A 20,244-nucleotide genomic window follows, 5' to 3' on the forward strand; every position below is an offset into this window, starting at 1 on the left:
TTCGGCGAATGGATTGGCTTGTCCATTCTCCCGACTTACATTCCATCGAACACGAATGAGATGTATTGGGGCGACTTACTGTAGCACGTCCACATGCACGAACGGAGTTGTGAACGGCGCTAGTGGAGGAATGTAACGCCCTACCACAAGAAGTCCTTACCACCCTTGTAACCAGCGTGGGAGCTCGTTGCAGAGCGTCCGTTGCGTAGTGGTCAAGGGACCGTTATAAATCGCGGTGAATTCAGTGTAATTATTGTCTTCGAATAAAAGTATCATATCGTCACATTGCGTATTTATTTCAGCTACCTTGTTCACTTTAGTTTGTGAAGTCTATGGTTCATCGAGCTACGTGACCTGGCAGTAACACATCATGCGAAAGCTACTTTCGTCCTTAAGTTTTGCAAACCAGTATATATTCGATAGCAGAACGGGAGCACTTACAATGAAGGTACTCATAACCATTTAGTCATTTCGTCATAGTCCAGCAGACATTACCCACTGGAAAAAGCTGCTGCCATCTACTCTTGAAAAACCGGAGCTGTCTGCAAAATGATCGAAGTACTGCAATTCTTCCTCGCAGTTATTTATCTAGCACACTGTTACAGACAACAGATTTTCCAAAAGTCGTTGTTCCCCAAATACACTAATTTGTATTTCCTCTCGAACCGTAAAACTATGGGCGTAATTGATGGTGTGAAGTAGTTTTAATTTGTAACAGTCCAGTCCACGCGATAACCTAGTTTGAGCCAACAAGTAACTGAACTTTTATCCCATCTGTTTCATATGACATGTGAACAACACTGTTGCCTAACTGTCCTATCTTTCGAAATTTCGGTAATCTCTTTACAGCTATCTACACGAATAGCAATAAAGATATGAAAAAGTCAGTAGTATAACAGCACTGTAAATACTAACGAAGAACTGGACACAGAGAGCTATAAGTAATTCCACCTAACATTGATCACTTTCTGCATCAATATCGATTCAGAAAATTGTCAATAGCTCTAAAGTATTGCGAAGTTATAAAATAAATACTCCTTCGGGCCGGATTTGAACCAGCGACCTATGGATATCTGTGAAGTGTACCACTACAGTCCACCGCTCTACCAACTGAGCTACCGAAGGACTACAGACCTGGTTCTCGTTCGCGGCGGATTTAAGAGAAAGTGATTATATAGCGCAGAGGTCGGCGGCCACAGCATCGTTACGTAATCTGTCGTTCACGCACTGCGGAGCACGCAGCCAGAGGTCTCTTAGGCGCTTGTCACATTCCGACATCACTTACTCATGGCAAAGATACAAAACTGGTACTTATATATTTTGGATAAAGGGCTGCATCGGTCGTAATCACTGAAATCCTTTATTTTGCAGATCGATTTCGGCAACTACGTGTCCATCTTCAGTGCAAATTATCTGAACCTTGTAGGCTTATATCATAATAGCACATTTTCTATGAGGTGTAACACTAACTGTGATGATTACTTCCAACAGATACCTTCTCTTTTACTGCACACAATAATTTTTAAATTTGCAGAATAGCCTATGTTGTAATCTCAGCAGTTAACCTTAGCACGTATCATTAGCAGTTGCCGATCCAGCGTACCAATGTACGTTGCATCGGCAACTGCAAAGGCTCAAATGGCTCTGAGCACTATGGGACTCAATTGCTGTGGTCATAAGTCCCCTAGAACTTAGAACTACTTAAACCTAACTAACCTAAGGACATCACACACATCCATGCCCGAGGCAGGATTCGAACCTGCGACCGTAGCGGTCGTGCGGCTCCAGACTGGAGCGCCTTTAACCGCTCGGCCACTCCGGCCGGCAACTGCAAAGGTTAACTGCTAGTGTTACAAGATAGGCTCTTCTGTAAACTTAAAAATTATTGTATGCAGCAAAAGTGAATGTATCCGTTGGAAGTAATCATCACAGTTCGTGTTACACCTCTTAGAAAATGTTGTGTTATTACACTACTGGCCATTAAAACTGCTACACCACGAAGATGATGTGCTACAGACGAGAAATTTAACCGACAGGATATGCAAATGATTAGCTATTCGGAACATTCACACAAAGTTGGCGCCGGTGGTGACACCTACAACGTGCTGACATGAGAAAAGTTTCCAATCGATTTCTCATATACAAACAGCAGTTGATCGGCGTTGCCTGGTGAAACGTTGTTGTGATGCCTCGTGTAAGGAGGAGAAATGCGTACCATCACGTTTCCGACTTTGATAAAGGTTGGATTGTTGCCTATCGCGGCTGCGGTTTATCGTATCGCGACGTTGCTGCTCGCGTTGGTCGAGATCCAATGACTGTTAGCAGAATATGGAATCGGTAGGTTCAGGAGGGTAATACGGAACGCCGTGCTGGATGCCAACGGTTTCGTATCACTGGCAGTCGAGATGACAGTCATCTTATCCGCATGGCTGTAACGGATCGTGCAGCCACGTCTCGATCCCTGAGTCAACAGATGGGGACGTTTGCAAGACAACAACCATCTGCACGAACAATTCGACGTCATTTGCAGCAGCAGGTACTATCAGCTCAGAGACCATGGCTGCGGTTACCCTTGATGCTGCATCACAGACAGGAGCGCCTGCGATGGTGTACTCAACGACGAACCTGGGTGCACGAATGACAAAACGTTATTTTTTCGGACGAATCCAGGTTCTGTTTACAGCATCATGATGGTCGCATTCGTGTTTGGCGACATCGCGGTGAACGCACATTGGAAGCGTGTATTCGTCATCGCCATACTGGCGTATCACCCGGCCTGATGGTATGGGTTGCCATTGGTTACAGGTCTCGGTCACCTCTTGTTCGCGTTGACGGCACTTCGAACAGTGGACGTTACATTTCAGATGTGTTACGACCCGTGGCTCTACCCTTCATTCGATCCCTGCGAAACCCTACATTTCAGCAGGATAATGCATGACCGTATGTTGCAGGTCCTGTGCGGGCCTTTCTGGATACAGAAAATGTTCGACTGCTGCCCTGGTCAGCACATTCTCCAGACCTCTCATCAACTGAAAACGTCTGGTCACTGGTCAATGATGGCCGAGCAACTGGCTCATCAGAATACGCCAGTCACTACTCTTGATGAACTGTGGTATCGTGTTGAAGCTGCATGGGCAGCTGTACCTGTACACGCCATCCAAGCTGTGTTTGACTCAATGCCCAGGCGTATCAAGGCCGTTATTGCGGCCAGAGGTGGTTGTTCTGGGTACTGATTTCTCCGGACCTATGCACCCAAATTGCGTGAAAAAGTAATCACATGTCAGTTCTAGTATAATACATTTGTCCAATGAATACCCGTTTATCATCTGCATTTCTTCTTGGCGTAGCAAATTTAATGGCCAGTAGTGTATGATATGGGCCTACAAGGTTCGAATAATTTTGCACCGAAGATGGTCACACAGTGACCGAAATCGATGTGTAAAATATAAGTTTTCGTTGTTTACGTCTCATGCTGCCATTTACTCAAAATATATTTAGAATAATACCGTCGTTGTGCACACGATTCCCAATTTAAAAAAAGTCTAGTTCATGGTCAAGTGATCCGTGAACGAAGGTTTAACTTCCCGTCGACGACAATGTCATTAGAGATGGACACAAACTCTTACTGGGGAAGGATGGGGGGAGAAATCGGCCGTGCCCTTTCGAAGTTTCAAAAGGAACCACCTGATATTATTTTATTATAAATACCACCACGGACCACAAAAGTTTATTAATCAGGTGCAATTGATTTCGATAAACGATGACCGTCTTCAGACCTAAAAATAATAAACAATTAGAGGTAGCCTGTTGTACAATATCCCCAAATTACATAAAATACAGAATTAGAAATCATGAGCAAACATGACAACATTCCCGTACGTGAGAATTCGTGTCGTTGCTCATACAGGTGATACAGCACATTAATCACCTATGCAACCTTCATTACAAAAATCATAAATGTTAAGTACCACGGGCATCGTTATACCGTACACTAGCGTGACAAAAGTCGTGGGATACCTCCTAATGTCGTATCGGACCTTCTTTTGGCCGGCGCAGTGCAGCAACTCGACGTGGCATGGACTCGACAAGTTGTTAGAAGTCCCCTGGAGAAATACTGAGCCATACTGCCCATACAGCTGTCCATAATTACGGAAGTATTACCGGCGCAGAATTTTGTGCACGAACTGCTCTCTCGATTATGTCCTATAAATATTCTATGGGATTCATGTCGGGCGCTCAGAGTGGCCAAATCATTCCCCCGAATTGTCCAGAATATTCTTCAAACCAGTCGCGAACCACTGTGGCCCGGTGACAAGGCGCACTGTCATCTATAAAAATTCCGTCGTTGTTTGGAAACATGAAATCTATGAATGACTGCAAACAGTCTCCAAGTAGCTGAATATAATTCACAGTCCATGATCGGTTCAGTTGGACCAAAGGATCCAGTCAATTCCATGTAAAGACAGCCACCACCAGCTTGCACAGTGCTTTGTAGACAACCTGAGTCGATGACTTCATGGGGTCAGCGCCGTACTCGAAGCCTGCCATTAGCTATTACCAACTGAAATCGGGACTCGTCTGACCCGGCCACGTTTTTCCAGTCGTCTAGGGTCCAACCGGTATGGTCACGAGTTTAGGAGAGGCGCTCCAGCCTATGTCGGGCTGTTAGCAAAGGCACTCGCGTCTGGCGTCTGCTGCCATATCACATTAATGCCAAATGTCACCCCACAGTTCTCACGGATACGTTCGTCGTAAGTCCCACATGATTTCACGCCTTGTCGCTTGTCTGTTAAGCATTGACAATTCTACGCAAACGCCCCTGCTCTCGGTCGTTAACTGAAGGCCGTCGGATACCACGTTGTCCACGGTGAGAGGTAACGCCTGAAATTTGATATGCTCAGCATACTCTTGACACTGTGGATCACGAAATGTTGAATTCCCTCACGATTTCCGAAACTGAATGTTCAAAGCGTCTAGCTCCAACTAAAATTCCGCGATCAATGTCTTAATTTCGTCGTAAGGCCATAAACACTTCGGAAACCTTTTCTTTGGAATCTCCTGAGTACAAGTGACAGTTCCGCCAATGCACTGCCCTTTTATATCTTTTGTACGTGATAATACCTCCCACCTGTATATGTGCACTCGCTATCCCATGCATTTTCTCACTTCTTGTACATATTGACACCTGAAAGAAACGGCGCATACTGTCGCGCAGCGACGAATGACGTGCCTGCATTCTGGCGTACTGAATGTCGCTGCTGCACGTCGATTCACATCACTTCAAAGAAATATTCTTTTTAAGTAACTGTACAAAATCTTCCCCGCAAAATTCATCACGAACGATGTCGAAACGCAGATGACTGTGCTGATGTAATGTGTAATAAAATGCAACGAGGAAAGAGGCTTTATTAAAAATAATACTGTGTTACAAAATTACATAGCATCATTGTACAATGCAATTGATCATTAAAACAAAATCTACAGCTAGCTAATGAAACAGACCAAAAAAGCCTTCCTCCAAGCGCACAAACCGGCGCCACGTAATCCATCCGTCAATTCTGATCCAACAAACCCTATCATCTGAATAAATAGTAGGTCTCCAATGACAATTAGGCGACGGCCTTGCCGCAGTGGATACACCGGTTCCCGTGCGATCACCGAAGTTAAGCGCTGTCGGGCGTAGCCGGCACTTGGATGGGTGACCATCCAGGCTGCCATGTGCTGTTTCCATTTGTCGGGATGCACTCAGCCTCGTGATGCCAATTGAGGAGCTACTCGACCGAATAGTAGCGGCTCCGGTCAAAGAAAACCATCATAACGACCGGGAGAGCGGTGTGCTGACCACACGCCCCTCCTATCCGCATCCTCAGCTGAGGATGACACAGCGGTCGGAAGGTCCCGATGGGCCACTTGTGGCCTGAAGACGGAGTGCAATGACAATTGTTTTACATTTCGCCGCATGTATTTGTGAGCCGGCCTATGTGCATCCCATTAGTGGGCGGACTGTGCGGACACAGTTTGTCCGATAAAACATATTTGTTCTGTTTTATTGGTGAACTGCAGACAAGTTGTTTAATAATTCGAACGCCTTTTACACTTGTATTGCATATTTTTGTAACATAATATTATATTTTTAATTAAGTCCTCTTTGCCACAATTTTTTGACTGTGGCTTATGAGTAAAATCTGTAGGACAATAGCGTTGATTATGTCCAATAATATTCTGAGAGCCGGTTTGTCGTGTCATGGCTGGCGGAGCCGGTTTGTCGGGACATGGCTGGAGGATTATGATAATGACGCTATGTAATATTGTAGCGCAGTTATATTTTTAATAAAGCTGCTTTCGTCGCTATATTTTATTACATAATGTATGAACACAATCATCTGTGTTTTGAAAAATATTTGCGCCAAGTTCTGTGGGAAAGATTTTTTACAGTTAATTAAAAAGAATATTTTTTTGAAATTACGTGAACTGACATGCAGCAGTGACATCTAACGTGCCAGAATGTAGGCACGTCACCCATCGCGTCGTGTCCTTAAAATGTAGGTGTGTATGGTGTAACGATGTCCATAGTCCTTAATTTACTACTTTGTAATTGTACAATCTATATTCGCAATGACACTCACGTGCACATAGGTTCTCGTGTTTGCTAATAATAATTCTCAACTCTTTATTTTATGTAATTTGGAAATATTGTACATCGCGCTACCTCTGTGTTTATTACCTTTAGGTCTGAAGATGGTCATCGTCGACCAAAATTAATTACCCGACAAATAAACTTAAGTGTTCCGTGACTTGATCTATAACAAATAAACATTTCCTTGATCAGGTGGAAATTTTGTGTGAATGTGTTGCTACTCGTGAATCCTGACATTAGCCTTACTCAGTTCTGGAAAACCTAGATCTGTACTGCTAAAATTCACATACGACTTCAGTTTTTGTTACCTATTGTACGTCTTTTACAGTCACTTCAGATTTCTTTTTTCTAATCTCTAAATCTCTTGTGCATACAAATATTTCATTTTGTTTGACTTTCTTTCTCTGCGTCGTATTCCCTGTTTCTTGGTTTACTGGAATAATATCTTCGTTTCTATCATTTTAAACAAAAATGGCTAAATGGCTCTGAGCACTATGGGACTTAACATCTGTGGTCACCAGTCCCCTAGAACTTAGAACTACTTAAACCTAACTAACCTAAGGACATCACAATCATCCATGCCCGAGGCAGGATTCGAACCTACGACCGTAGCGGTTACGCGGTTCCAGACTGAAGCGCCTAGAACCGCACGGTCACACAGGCCGGCACCCTCTTATCAATCAGCTCTACCTTGCCATTTGTGCTCACCGTTATTTGACTTATTATGCATACGATGTAGTGTGTGAGAAGGACGGAGGGAGGGAAGGTGGGACGGAGGGAGAGAGAGCAAGAGAGAGAGAGAGAGAGAATAAAATTTCCTCTGCACCTCTGCAGGCTTGAATCCTCCAGTTCGCAACTGAATAAAATGGCATTGCCATTGTTGAGGAAAAGATAAAAGATAGTAAATTTAATGAACAGAAGTTGTATTATTACTGACATAGAAATTGATGGTCTTTCTAAAAAGGGAACTGTTAAATCCGAGCCGGCAGGAGTGGCCGATCGGTTAAAGGCGCTACAGTCTGGAACCGCACGACCGCTACGGTCGCAGGTTCGAATCCTGCCTCGGGCATGGATGTGTGTGATGTCCTTAGGTTAGTTAGGTTTAAGTAGTTCTAAGTTCTAGGGGACTTATGACCACAGCAGTTGAGTCCCATAGTGCTCAGAGCCATTTGAACCATTTGTTAAATCCGTCAACATCTAAGAAACTGCATAAATGATTTGGCTACAGATTTAACAAGAATAGGAACTAGGCATTTAATGTTGTGGAGAAGAATGGGAAAAGTCGATGTAGAGTGTAGTATTACACTTTCACATGAGCATCGAATTAAAAATAGCTATCCGTTTCATTCCAGTTTCGGAGTAAGCTTTATAATTCTATCACTAGTCGCTTGAAGTGCGTTTCTTAAACAGGGGAATTGTACTGTTATTCTGAACTCCGGCAGTTTCATTTTCAACTGTATTTATCTCATTTTCAACAATATTTCGTTGTCGTTGCTGTCGACCTCTCGCAACGTCTACTAAATTGGACCTGACAGGTCCCCTATTATGCTGCGGTAAGCCTCCACGGTGGTGAGCTGCTGCTTGGGGTGGACCCAGAACACGCCGGCCCAGGAACCAACGCTCGGCAAAAATCGATCATTACCTAGCATCCATATTTTATCTGTTCGTCAACCGATGCACTGCATGTTTGAATGGTTAACTGCAGCAAACTGTAACAAGTGTGATAAACACATTGCACCGACAGCTCACGGTACAACACAGAAATACGGTGTCTGAGGACAGTGATTCAGATCCCCGACTGATCATCCAGATCTAGATTGCCCCAGATTCACGGGTGTAGCGTCGAATAATGTTCTGAGAGCTGCACAATATCTCAACGAGACAGCAGGTTGCCATCTTCAGGTGTTTATTGGCGTATCGCTGTATTGTCTAACCAGCATGCGCGTTGGCTAGTTAGGAAAGCGCAGGCGCCAAGGGGTGTGGCTATGATGTCATCGTAGACGAATCATCGAGGACGTCGACATCCAAAGCCCCTGCCGGAGGAAGAAACCACGGTCTCTGCATGCGCCGATGTCTCGCTCCACAGAAAAGAAGACGGTTCCTTGAATCACAGTGTGTTCAGTAAACCAACCCACACTGACCTATACCTGCGAGCTGACGTCATCCACCCCAAGACAATGGTGTATTTACGCGCTCTCATTCATAGGGCTAGAGTTATCTCAGATCTAGGGAGCTTGTCAGCAGATCTTAGTCATCTTCGCTCTTTGTTTGTACAGAATGGGTACTCTGAGAAGCAGATTCGAAATGCACTAAACTTCGAGAAACAGCCAGTTCTGCCCTCCAGCGCGAGTGCAAACGATACTGGGTTTTATTAAAGGCAGTGTCGGTCGCAGACGAAAGGGTCTTCAGTGAACCACTAAAACAAATATTACATCGGTAAAGTCTCAAACATCGCAGCTCTAGGTTTTCCAAAACTGTGTAAGGCTAATATCAGGATTCACAAGATGCGACACGTTTGCAATAAGCCTGCACAGCGATCGAAGCTATATTTATTTTATTATAGATCCAGCCAAGAACTACATAAGTTTATTAATCAGGTTATTAATTATGGTTGACGAGCACCATCTTCAGTCCGGACACTTAAACCTGTCGCCAAATCACAATCCGTGTGCGCTGGGAAGCGATTTGCGGCCTCACTTCTCCCGCGTTGCGCATGTGAAGACTGTGGCTCGTTCCACCGGCAGGGGGCTCTGGACGTCGGCGTTCTCTATGATTCGTATACGATGACATCATAGCCACACCCCTTGGCGCCTGCGCTTTCCTAACTAGCCAACGCTCATGCTGGCTAGACAGTACAGCGACACGCCAATAAACACCTGAAGATGACAACCTGCTGTCTCGTTGAGATATTGTGCAGCTCTCAGAACATTATTCGACGCTACACCCGTGAATCTGGGGCAATCTAGATCTGGATGATCAGTCGGGGATCTGAATCACTGTCCTCCGACACCGTATTTCTGTGTTGTACCGTGAGCTGTCGGTGCAATGTGTTTATCACACTTATTACAGTTTGCTGCAGTTAACCATTCAAACATGCAGTGCATCAGTTGACGGACAGATAAAATATGGATGCTAGGTAATGATCGATTTTTGCCGAGCGTTGGTTCCTGGGCCTCCACCACCGTGGAGGCTTACCGCAGCATAATAGGGGACCTGTCAGGTCCAATTTAGTAGACGTTGCGAGAGGTCAACAGCAACGACAACGAAATATTGTTGAAAATGAGATAAATGCAGTTGAAAATGAAAGTAATTCCTCTTTTTCAAAAAGGCACTTCAGGTGACTAGTGACAGAATTATAAGGCTTACTCCGACAATGGAAAGAAACGGAAGCCATTGTTAATTCGATGCACATGTGAAAGTGTAATACTACACTCTGCATGCGACTTTTCCCTTTCTGCTCCACAACATTAAACGTCTACTTCCTATTCTTGTTAACTCTGTAGTCAAATCATTTCTGCAGTGTCTTAGATGTTGACGGATTTAACAATTTCCTTTTCAGAAAGACCAGCAATTGCTTTGTCAGAAATAATACAACCTCTGTTCATTTAATTTACTATCTTTTATCTTTGCCTCGACAATGGCAATGCCATTTTATTCAGTTGCGAACTGGAGTATTCAAGCCTGCAGAGGAAATGTTATACTGAGTGTAGTTGAGTAGTTCATGAGGGCTTAGGAGTATCATGCAACAGCTTTAGTGTGAATTTTAGATATGGGCTACTGCAATCGGAAACGAATTAAACTTCTCTGACAGGAATCTTTAAATACTGTGTAAAATGATAGAAAAGAAGATATTATTCCAGTAAGCGAAGCAACAGGGAGTAAGACGCAAGGTAAGGAAGTCAAACAAAATAAAATATTTGTATCCACAGTAAATTTAGAGACTGAAAAAGGAAATCTGAAGGGACTATGCAAGACATGCAGCAGGTAAAGAAAAGTGAAGTCGTATTGGAAGCTTAGCGAGGAAACTCTAGGTTCAAAATGGTTCAAATGGCTCTGAGCACTATGGGACTCAACTGCTGAGGTCATCAGTCCCCTAGAACTTAGAACTAGTTAAACCTAACTAACCTAAGGACATCACACACATCCATGCCCGAGGCAGGATTCGAACCTGCGACCGTAGCAGTCTCGCGGTTCCAGACTGCAGCGCCAGAACCGCGTGGCCACTTCGGCCGGCGAAACTCTAGGCCAATGGTTCCGAACCTTCCTGAAATCAATACGACTCTGTGTAACCAGATATTAGCTTGTACCCCTCCATCCCCGTTCCTTACAACATCAGCATCAGCGAGAATGGCATATTTCTAAAATGGCGAAAGATAAATGATATTTACACTCCTGGAAATGGAAAAAAGAACACATTGACACCGGTGTGTCAGACCCACCATACTTGCTCCGGACACTGCGAGAGGGCTGTACAAGCAATGATCACACCCACGGCACAGCGGACACACCAGGAACCGCGGTGTTGGCCTCGAATGGCGCTAGCTGCGCAGCATTTGTGCACCGCCGCCGTCAGTGTCAGCCAGTTTGCCGTGGTATACGGAGCTCCATCGCAGTCTTTAACACTGGTAGCATGCCGCGACAGCGTGGACGTGAACCGTATGTGCAGTTGACGGACTTTGAGCGAGGGCGTATAGTGGGCATGCGGGAGGCCGGGTGGACGTACCGCCGAATTGCTCAACACGTGGGGCGTGAGGTCTCCACAGTACATCGATGTTGTCGCCAGTGGTCGGCGGAAGGTGCACGTGCCCGTCGACCTGGGACCGGACCGCAGCGACGCACGGATGCACGCCAAGACCGTAGGATCCTACGCAGTGCCGTACGGGACAGCACCGCCACTTCCCAGCAAATTAGGGACACTGTTGCTCCTGGGGTATCGGCGAGGACCATTCGCAACCGTCTCCATGAAGCTGGGCTACGGTCCCGCACACCGTTAGGCCGTCTTCCGCTCACGCCCCAACATCGTGCAGCCCGCCTCCAGTGGTGTCGCGACAGGCGTGAATGGAGGGACGTATGGAGACGTGTCGTCTTCAGCGATGAGAGTCGCTTCTGCCTTGGTGCCAATGATGGTCGTATGCGTGTTTGGCGCCGTGCAGGTGAGCGCCACAATCAGGACTGCGTACGACCGAGGCACACAGGGCCAACACCCGGCATCATGGTGTGGGGAGCGATCTCCTACACTGGCCGTACACCACTGGTGATCGTCGAGGGGACACTGAATAGTGCACTGTACATCCAAACCGTCATCGAACCCATCGTTCTACCATTCCTAGACCGGCAAGGGAACTTGCTGTTCCAACAGGACAATGCACGTCCGCATGTATCCCGTGCCACCCAACGTGCTCTAGAAGGTGTAAGTCAACTACCCTGGCCAGCAAGATCTCCGGATCTGTTCCCCATTGAGCATGTTTGGGACTGGATGAAGCGTCGTCTCACGCGGTCTGCACGTCCAGCACGAACGCTGGTCCAACTGAGGCGCCAGGTGGAAATGGCATGGCAAGCCGTTCCACAGGACTACATCCAGCATCTCTACGATCGTCTCCATGGGAGAATAGCAGCCTGCATTGCTGCGAAAGGTGGATATACACTGTACTAGTGCCGACATTGTGCATGCTCTGTTGCCTGTGTCTATGTACCTGTGGTTCTGTCAGTGTGATCATGTGATGTATCTGACCCCAGGAATGTGTCAATAAAGTTTCCCCTTCCTGGGACAATGAATTCACGGTGTTCTTATTTCAATTTCCAGGAGTGTATTTTTACATGTGTTCTATTGAACCACGAACTAATTAGTCAATGATACAATTTTACAAATCTTTAACATAGTTCAGCGCTTCAGCAACCGTGAATTGTTCAGAAATTAAGAAATTCAGCCTTCAGTTGCAAGGTAAATTTTTTTTTTTTTAGTTTACCTAGGTTTCGATGACAATAATGGTATCTTCTTCAGAACCTATAAATTAGCCCATACGGACATATGTTACACATTGAAATACATCATCAATCTAATGATTTAATGATAAAGAAAATCGTGGTACTTACAAAAATTAAATTATTTTGATGGCCAAACGTTGGCCATGTCACAAAATAAAATTAAAACAGAATAAAGACGCATAGTCATAAGACTATGTCTGTCAAAACTAAAAGCATTAAGACAAACGTAGACGGAGCTACGCCGGACAGGAATACAGCGACAAGGAAACTAAGGAAAATAGACGTCGCGAGCAGTTCCGCGGCGAGGCTCGGCCAGCGGCCAAGCGCATGCACAAGCGCTAACGCAAGAGACAAGCTGTACCCACAACCAAGACCAGGCAACGAAATACATATCAGTTCCCTTTATAAATAACGTATCCTATAAGGTAGGTCGTTTATTAAAAAACCTATAGTGTAAAGTTTCATACTCTACCACCAACAACATTAAAAAGATTTTAGTCCATTCTCTTGATAAAGATACAAATACATCATCTCTGTCAAGTGTGTATAAGATCACTTGTGCTGAATGTTCCTCTTATTACATTGGCCAAACAGGAAGGGTCCTGTCTGTTAGGTTTAAAGAGCATCTGCCGACTAAAAGCGGTGATGGAACACGAGGATCTACATTTGCTGAACATCTTGTCCAAATGGCCCATGCTCCCAAGCCTCTAAAAGATTCAGAGCTTTTGCATAATGAAGTCAAAGGATGTAAATTAGACACCCTTGAAGAATTGCAAATTTTTAAACATCTTATTATTGATAGAGAAAATTTACTTAATGATTAGCTGCAACTAAAAAATAGAAATTATTTCGAAGGATTTCAACCTTTACTCCAGTGAAGTTGACCCACAGACTGCTTCGAATAGCCGATGCTGTTTCCTTTCTGCTTTGTCCCTTTTTTTATAGTACGACTGTACATTGTGTCTCTATGTATTTTGTATTATACTGGTAATGAAACCTAGTTGCTAAGGTGTTTCTTAATTTGCCTGTTTTTACCTTCAAGATATTTTATGCTTCGCACGCTTGTGTCCGCATACTAATTTAATAGTTACTGTAGTAAGGCTTCGCCCTCGTATAATATTTGAATCTAAATTTTCATGCCTTGACTTTGTAGCTAGTTCTCAGGTAAATTGTTTAATGTACTGTACCAATAGGTAGGTTTGTCCATTTGTAGGACTACTTCCCGTCACAATTTGTTTACAATTTACGTTTGCTCTAAGTAATTTTGAGACAGCTTGTCTCTAGCGTTTGTGCTTAGTTTTGACAGACATAATCTTATGACTACGCGTCTTTATTCTGTTTTAATTTTATCCTGTGACATGGCCAACGTTTGGCCCTCAAAATAATTTAATTTTTGTAAGTACCACGATTTTCTTTATTATGAAATCATTAGTTTGATGATGTATTTCAAAGTGTAACGTATGTCCGTATGGGCTAATTTATAGGTTCTGAAGAAGATACCATTATTGTCATCGAAACCTAGGTAAACTAATAAAATTTTACCTTGCAACTGATGGCTGAATTTCTTAATTTCTGAATGATGCAATTGATAATGCTTATTTCTAACAACAGGTTTATTTATAGAATGATGAAGGAATTCTGTGTATCGCGACTGCTACTCACAGCTCCTTCTCAGATATCTACATCCACATCCTTAGTACTAAAGCGACAGAAATGGGGCGATTTCAAGCTGCCAATGTTTTGTTTTTGACCACTGCCATTAATAATAGTAATACAGTCACCAAGCAGGGTAGCACAATGGTTGGCACAATGACTCACTCACGGGAGGACGACGATTTAAACTCACGTCCGGCCATCCTGATTTAGATTTTCCTGATTTCCGTAAACTGCTTAAGGCAAATACCGCGACAGTTTCTTCGAAGGGGCAGGGCCGCTTTCCTTTTCCATCGTTCCCTAATACGACCTTGTGTTGTGTCTCTAACGCCCACATTGTCGGCGGGACGTTAAATACTAATCCTCCTCCTCCAAAATACTGTGTACGCCCTACAGCACTATAGTAACCTTTACATAATGACTGTTGCGAAATGAATGAAGGAGCAATGTCTGGTCCATTGCGGGAACTACCTGCAACTCGCAGAACTCATTTTCATGAGATATTTAAGCATATATGACATATTTATCAAAATTTCACTGTCGTTGGTACGTGGCACAAAGCACAAGGTAAGTGTGTAGTGGTTGCTCTGTATGAGAAACATGTTCATAGATTCATTGCACAATATGTAACCTCCACCACATTGTATTACACATAAATACTAGTACTTGAAGACAATGTGATTATTGGTAATTTATGTAATCATTATTTCATTCATATGAAATAGTGTTAATAGTAATCATCCTTTAAAAGTAATTTAGTTTCTTGACCACAGCACAATCGAACACTTTTGCCCCCCCCCCCCCCAGAAAACTACATTTTGCCCTTCAAGAGGTAATTACCCACGGGTTGGGAACTACTGCTCTAGAGAGACAGTTCAGCTGGTTTATTGGAAAGTTTGTCTTAATATGCACAACATCCTTGTCAAATACGAACCTTCTCTCCTAAATAAAATAATTTACAGTAGGTAATTAATGAGTGCGTGTATACATGTAAATGGAAGCAGACCTGTGCCATGTTGTTTTGCGGAAGGACAAATGGGGTACTTGGAGCAAACGAAATACCTGGCAGGAAGCACTGCATTTCCATTTTATTTTCCTGTCGGCGAGAAGGTACAGTACGTCGAAGAATGAGGAACAATGGTCCATAGCCCTCTACACTTGTGTGTGTGTGTGTGTGTCTGTATGGTTTTTGTTAACGCTGTTGTTTTCCTCCATCTTTTTCTTGGTAATGCTGGTGACGGCGGTGGCAAAAATATTGTAGAGATTAATCAAGAACAGCATGTCGCTAAATGCGCAACTGATTTATGCTGGAAAAATTAATTCCACTTTCGGCTACCAGCTACAAATCTGTAGCGCTATAAATACGGACTGTTCGCCGAACAGGAAGCGAGTTTACATTGAGAAGCAGAAATATTAAGACTGAAGAATGAATATGTAAAACGTCCTAGGTGTAGCAAGTGCAAGTCTGAAGGTTAGACAAGAGTGAGAGTGATCAGTTGATTGTGAAGTATTAATAATAGTAATTCATAGTAATTTCTCAGGAAAAATATTGTTCCCAGATTCGTAATAATATTTGTCCTAATAACGTGACAATAGTTTCCCGTATCTAACTCGTAATACGAGTTAGGTATGGGGAACTATTGATGCGTATATCTCCGGTAATAGAGACTTTCGAGAAGATTCCTAACAACACATTGTTACTATATACGCCCTCTATCGAATGCACTAGAATGGAACGGGATCGACGATAAAAGTTCCACACACATAAATTGCCAGACGACGTCATCATTGGAAACCCAGCCTTATATTTATACGTCGTAATGTACATATTGGCTTGTCGCTTTCACAGTAGGTATTTGTTCACATTCCATAAAAGTCTGGAAGCCAACATTCCCGCGGCGAATGTTCTCGAAACAACCGAGCCACATTTATAAGGGAAGCAGAGTCGCTACAAGGTAGTCAGTTAGAAAGCTACAATCGTCGCGATAACTTGGAAGTGATAAAAAGTGAACAATTGCGATTATTGACCATTATTACCACGAGCTTCAGCCAGTGTTGTGCCTAGTGATATTAGAATTACGCGGAGTGTGACCAAGTGTATCTTAGCGTTAAGTGAACTAGTGTTGCATTTTTCAGTGCGAATAAAGTGTTTATTCGAGAATAATTGGCATTTAATTTACCTACGTCGTAATAATATAATAAAATGTATCGTTATGTAATAAGAAAAAAAAGTAGAAACATCTGAAGACTCTGGTCCTATTCAGCCGCAAAAACACCATCAGATGTACAGGCAGAGCCCAGCACTTCGTCGAAACTTCCACAACAAAGTTTATCGACTGATTCCTGTAATCCTAAGGATATTGGCAATTATTTGGATATATTAGCGGCAGGAAATATTAGTGCTGATATAAAACACAGGCTTCTCGCACCTCCAAGGAAACCTGAAAAATGCTATATCTCTCCTACTTCCGAATCACACCAAGAGGGGACGGGCTGACGCAGACAAGTGCACGATAATCACTTTGAACAGTATCCATGGCTGGTGTTCTTAAAGGGACTTCTTTGCATTAACTGTTCAATTTTTGTGAATAAGAAAATGGCTGGAGGAAAGAAATCCATTATCGCCAAGAAACTTGTGACTGAACCACTAACAAAGTTTGCCAAACTTACTGGTAAAGATGGTGACCTTGAGACCCCCTCTCGGCTCAAGTACCACGTTGAAGCGTCAACAGTTGCCAAATTATTTTTGGCGACACAAAACACCGGCGAACTTGAGGTCATAAATCAATTGTCAAGACAGAGAATGGAAAGCATTAGAGAAAACAGAGACCGTCTTGTACCTATAATAAAAACAATCATATTTCATGGAAAGCAAAATATTCCTCTGCGGGGGCATAGCAGAGAACTGTGTGGGTAGAGGCTGTGATGGTTGCTCAGTTAATATGTCAGACCTGAAAGGATCTGTGGGTACAATAAAAAAGAAGCTATCAACGCGCAAGTAACACCGTGTGGAAGTCATCAGCTCAAACTCGTTGTCTCTCACAGTTGCAAAGCTACAAGTGTGAGAAACTCACTTGGTACTATTGAAATAGTATCGTTCTTTACAGCGTCTACTCGTCTAGCAAGCGGTTTGCAACACTTACAGGGTCACCTAAAACACTCGCTGCAATCACATTGTCAAACGAGATGTGTTGAACGACATGATGCAGTTATTCAATTCGCAGCTGATCTCGGAACTGTTTGCAAAGTTCTTAAAGAAATACAGTGTTGGAGGGGTAGAACAGCAGCTGCCTGCCAAATCCCAAATTCTCCTTCGATGTCTCCGTAATTGCGAGTTTATTATCACTCTGTTTACACTGGATAACATTATTAGCATAACGTATCCAGTCAGCAAAATCTTACAAGACCATAGCTTGGACGTCGTGATGGCAAAAGCAAAATTAGATTCGACGCCCAAGGTGTACGACGGCATGAAAGATAATGCTGGTAACCACTTTGCTCGTATTGTTGAAGAGGCGAAGGTAGTTATGGAAGATATAGACGTGGAGATGAGTGTTCCTCGTTTTACAGGAAGGCATAAAAAGACACAGGGAAAACTGCGATCTTAATGATAATGCTATGACATATTGGAAAAGAACTGTTTTTATTCCAACACTGGACCATGTTACGACTGACATGAGGGAACGTTTTGCTGAAGAAAATACTTATCATTTAAGATTCAACATACTTCTGACCTCACAACTACTGAAACATGACGATAATAATCTGGCACATAAATTAAACCATTGCTTCACTGAACTATCGTTCTTTGAAGGAGACTCGCTCTTTGTGATTAAAAAGAGACTAATGGGAGAGACTCTTCAATACAAGCAAACGAGTATAAACGCCCTTAATGATCGTGATTCTATTATGTAAGCCTTGTTTGTTTGTCCTAGATCTGACTATCCTACTTTACACACGCTGTATTTGCTTGTCTATCTGTATGTATTGCTACAGTAGAAAGACGTTTTTCAACATTGCGGCGTACAAAGACATGGCTGAGGTCGACAATGAAGGAGGATCGACTTAATGGCTTAGCTCTGTTGAACACTCATCCTGACAATGATTGTCCTATTGACGACGTAATTAACCAATTTGCCAGGAAGAATAGGCGTATGGAATTCATTATTTGAGGAAGAGAACCACAATTGCAACTTTTTTATATCATAAGATGGCATTGTCTTGTATATGTGTGTATTCAGTTTAAATAAAACTTTCTTTAACTTTGCATGGGACTTGATTATTTTTTATTACGGTAAAAGTAAAGGTAGCTCAATATATCTTTAGCGCCCTCTCCTTGAGTTTTTTCTGTGTCCGCCACTGATCCTACGGTCAACAGTATAGAAGGTTTTGCGTTCTGTATTAAAGTGGTACAAGATCCAACCAATGGAACAACTGAAATCCCGTGATCCTCAGTAAAGCTCTGATTTTGCTCTTGGTTTCTGGTACGGATCAAAGTTGCCAAGCACCGTAACAAGGCACAATTTACTCTAAAGCGTGCAGTGAACACACAGAACTACCGAATTTGGGGTACTGTAAAACTGTGTGTTGTGCACGACGAGTCATTGCACTCGCCGAATGTGAATGTGACTGTGTGGTGTGAATTCACAAGGATCTTTACCGTTCTTCTTTGAAGAGAATACACCCATAGATCCTTTCAGGTGAACTGTGACGTCTGGACATTATCGGGCCGGCCGGTGTGGCGGCCGTGCGGTTCTAGGCGCTTCAGTCTGGAACCGCGAGACCGCTACGGTCGCAGGTTCGAATCCTGCCTCGGGCATGGATGTGTGTGATGTACTTAGGTTAGTTAGGTTTAAGTAGTTCTAAGTTCTAGGGGACTGATGACCTCAGATGTTAAGTCCCATAGTGCTCAGAGCCATTTGAACCATTTTGACATTATCGGGACCTATTTGTATATGTGACAGCTACTTTGGAAGAGCGGAACTGTGTGGAAACCTTCGTTTTCATGCAAGACGGGGCAATACTTCATGTTGCTCGCTCAGCGAGAGATCTGCTAAATGCAACCTTTCACGAACGTGTTACCTCCAGAGATTTTCCAGATGCATACTCTGCAAGATCACCTGATATGAATCCATGTGACTTTAGGCTCTGGGGATATCTACCAGGGACGCATTCGTTCTATAACTGATCTGAAGGCCAGTATGCAGGAATACTCTGCTCTGATTCCACCGAAACTACTACGAGCAACTGTTCATCACGTCGTATTATGGATGCTGTCATCACGTCGTATTATGGTTGCTGCATCTCGGCGACGTCTCCGTTTCGGTTAATAATAAAATCAACATTATCCCTTTCTCACTTGTTTGACACTTCCTACCTACGTCCCGTTCCTAATCCATTACGCATGGGAAAATTTCTATGCGCCTTTCTTCCTTTCACAGCGCTAGATCTGCACCTGGTGGCCAAAATCAAAACTAATTTCCTTTCCAATGTAAATAGGTTCCGCATTAACGTATTACAACATCTACCAAGTTTCGTTGCCATACGCTAATTACAACCCACAGCTGCACTTTTAATTATAACCACCCGGTATTTCACATGGCCGGTACCGCATTCCTTCGAGAATGTAAATAGTGACAATGGTTATGTTTCAAAAATTTGTGTAAGCTCCAGAGAAGACATAAATCGGAAAGTCTGAGAGCTACTGAAATTTGTCGCAAATAATCCTTCATACTTTGAGGAGAGTAGCGACGTCCACACCTAAAAAACTAGAAGAAAAAAATAGCCGTTGTTGCTCATTACTGAAGCTGTGAGTGGCTCGGAAAAGGACTTCAAACACATCACTAAAAATTTTATGCCGTTCGTCCAGTAACATGAAGTGTCTGACAGTAAAGCAAGTTTTAAATCTAGCTAAAATCGTTTCTTCTGGACAACTCATTGTATGCCATAGACGAATTTTTCTTTGACAA

The 20,244-nt window shown here is 43.4% G+C and overlaps 1 non-coding gene and 1 pseudogene across 1 annotated transcript; one reads left to right on the forward strand and one right to left on the reverse strand.

Moving 5' to 3' along the window:
* Positions 1-1,035: 1,035 nt before the first annotated feature.
* Trnay-gua (transfer RNA tyrosine (anticodon GUA)) lies at positions 1,036-1,125 on the reverse strand. Its single transcript is given in 2 exon segments — positions 1,036-1,071; positions 1,089-1,125. It is a non-coding gene; the product is annotated as a tRNA-Tyr (tRNA).
* A 4,487-nt stretch (positions 1,126-5,612) lies between these two features.
* LOC126163630 (5S ribosomal RNA) lies at positions 5,613-5,730 on the forward strand (annotated as a pseudogene).
* Positions 5,731-20,244: the final 14,514 nt, after the last annotated feature.

The sequence above is a fragment of the Schistocerca cancellata genome, chromosome 2 (assembly GCF_023864275.1).
Source record: "Schistocerca cancellata isolate TAMUIC-IGC-003103 chromosome 2, iqSchCanc2.1, whole genome shotgun sequence".
Taxonomy (NCBI): Eukaryota; Metazoa; Arthropoda; class Insecta; order Orthoptera; family Acrididae; genus Schistocerca; species Schistocerca cancellata.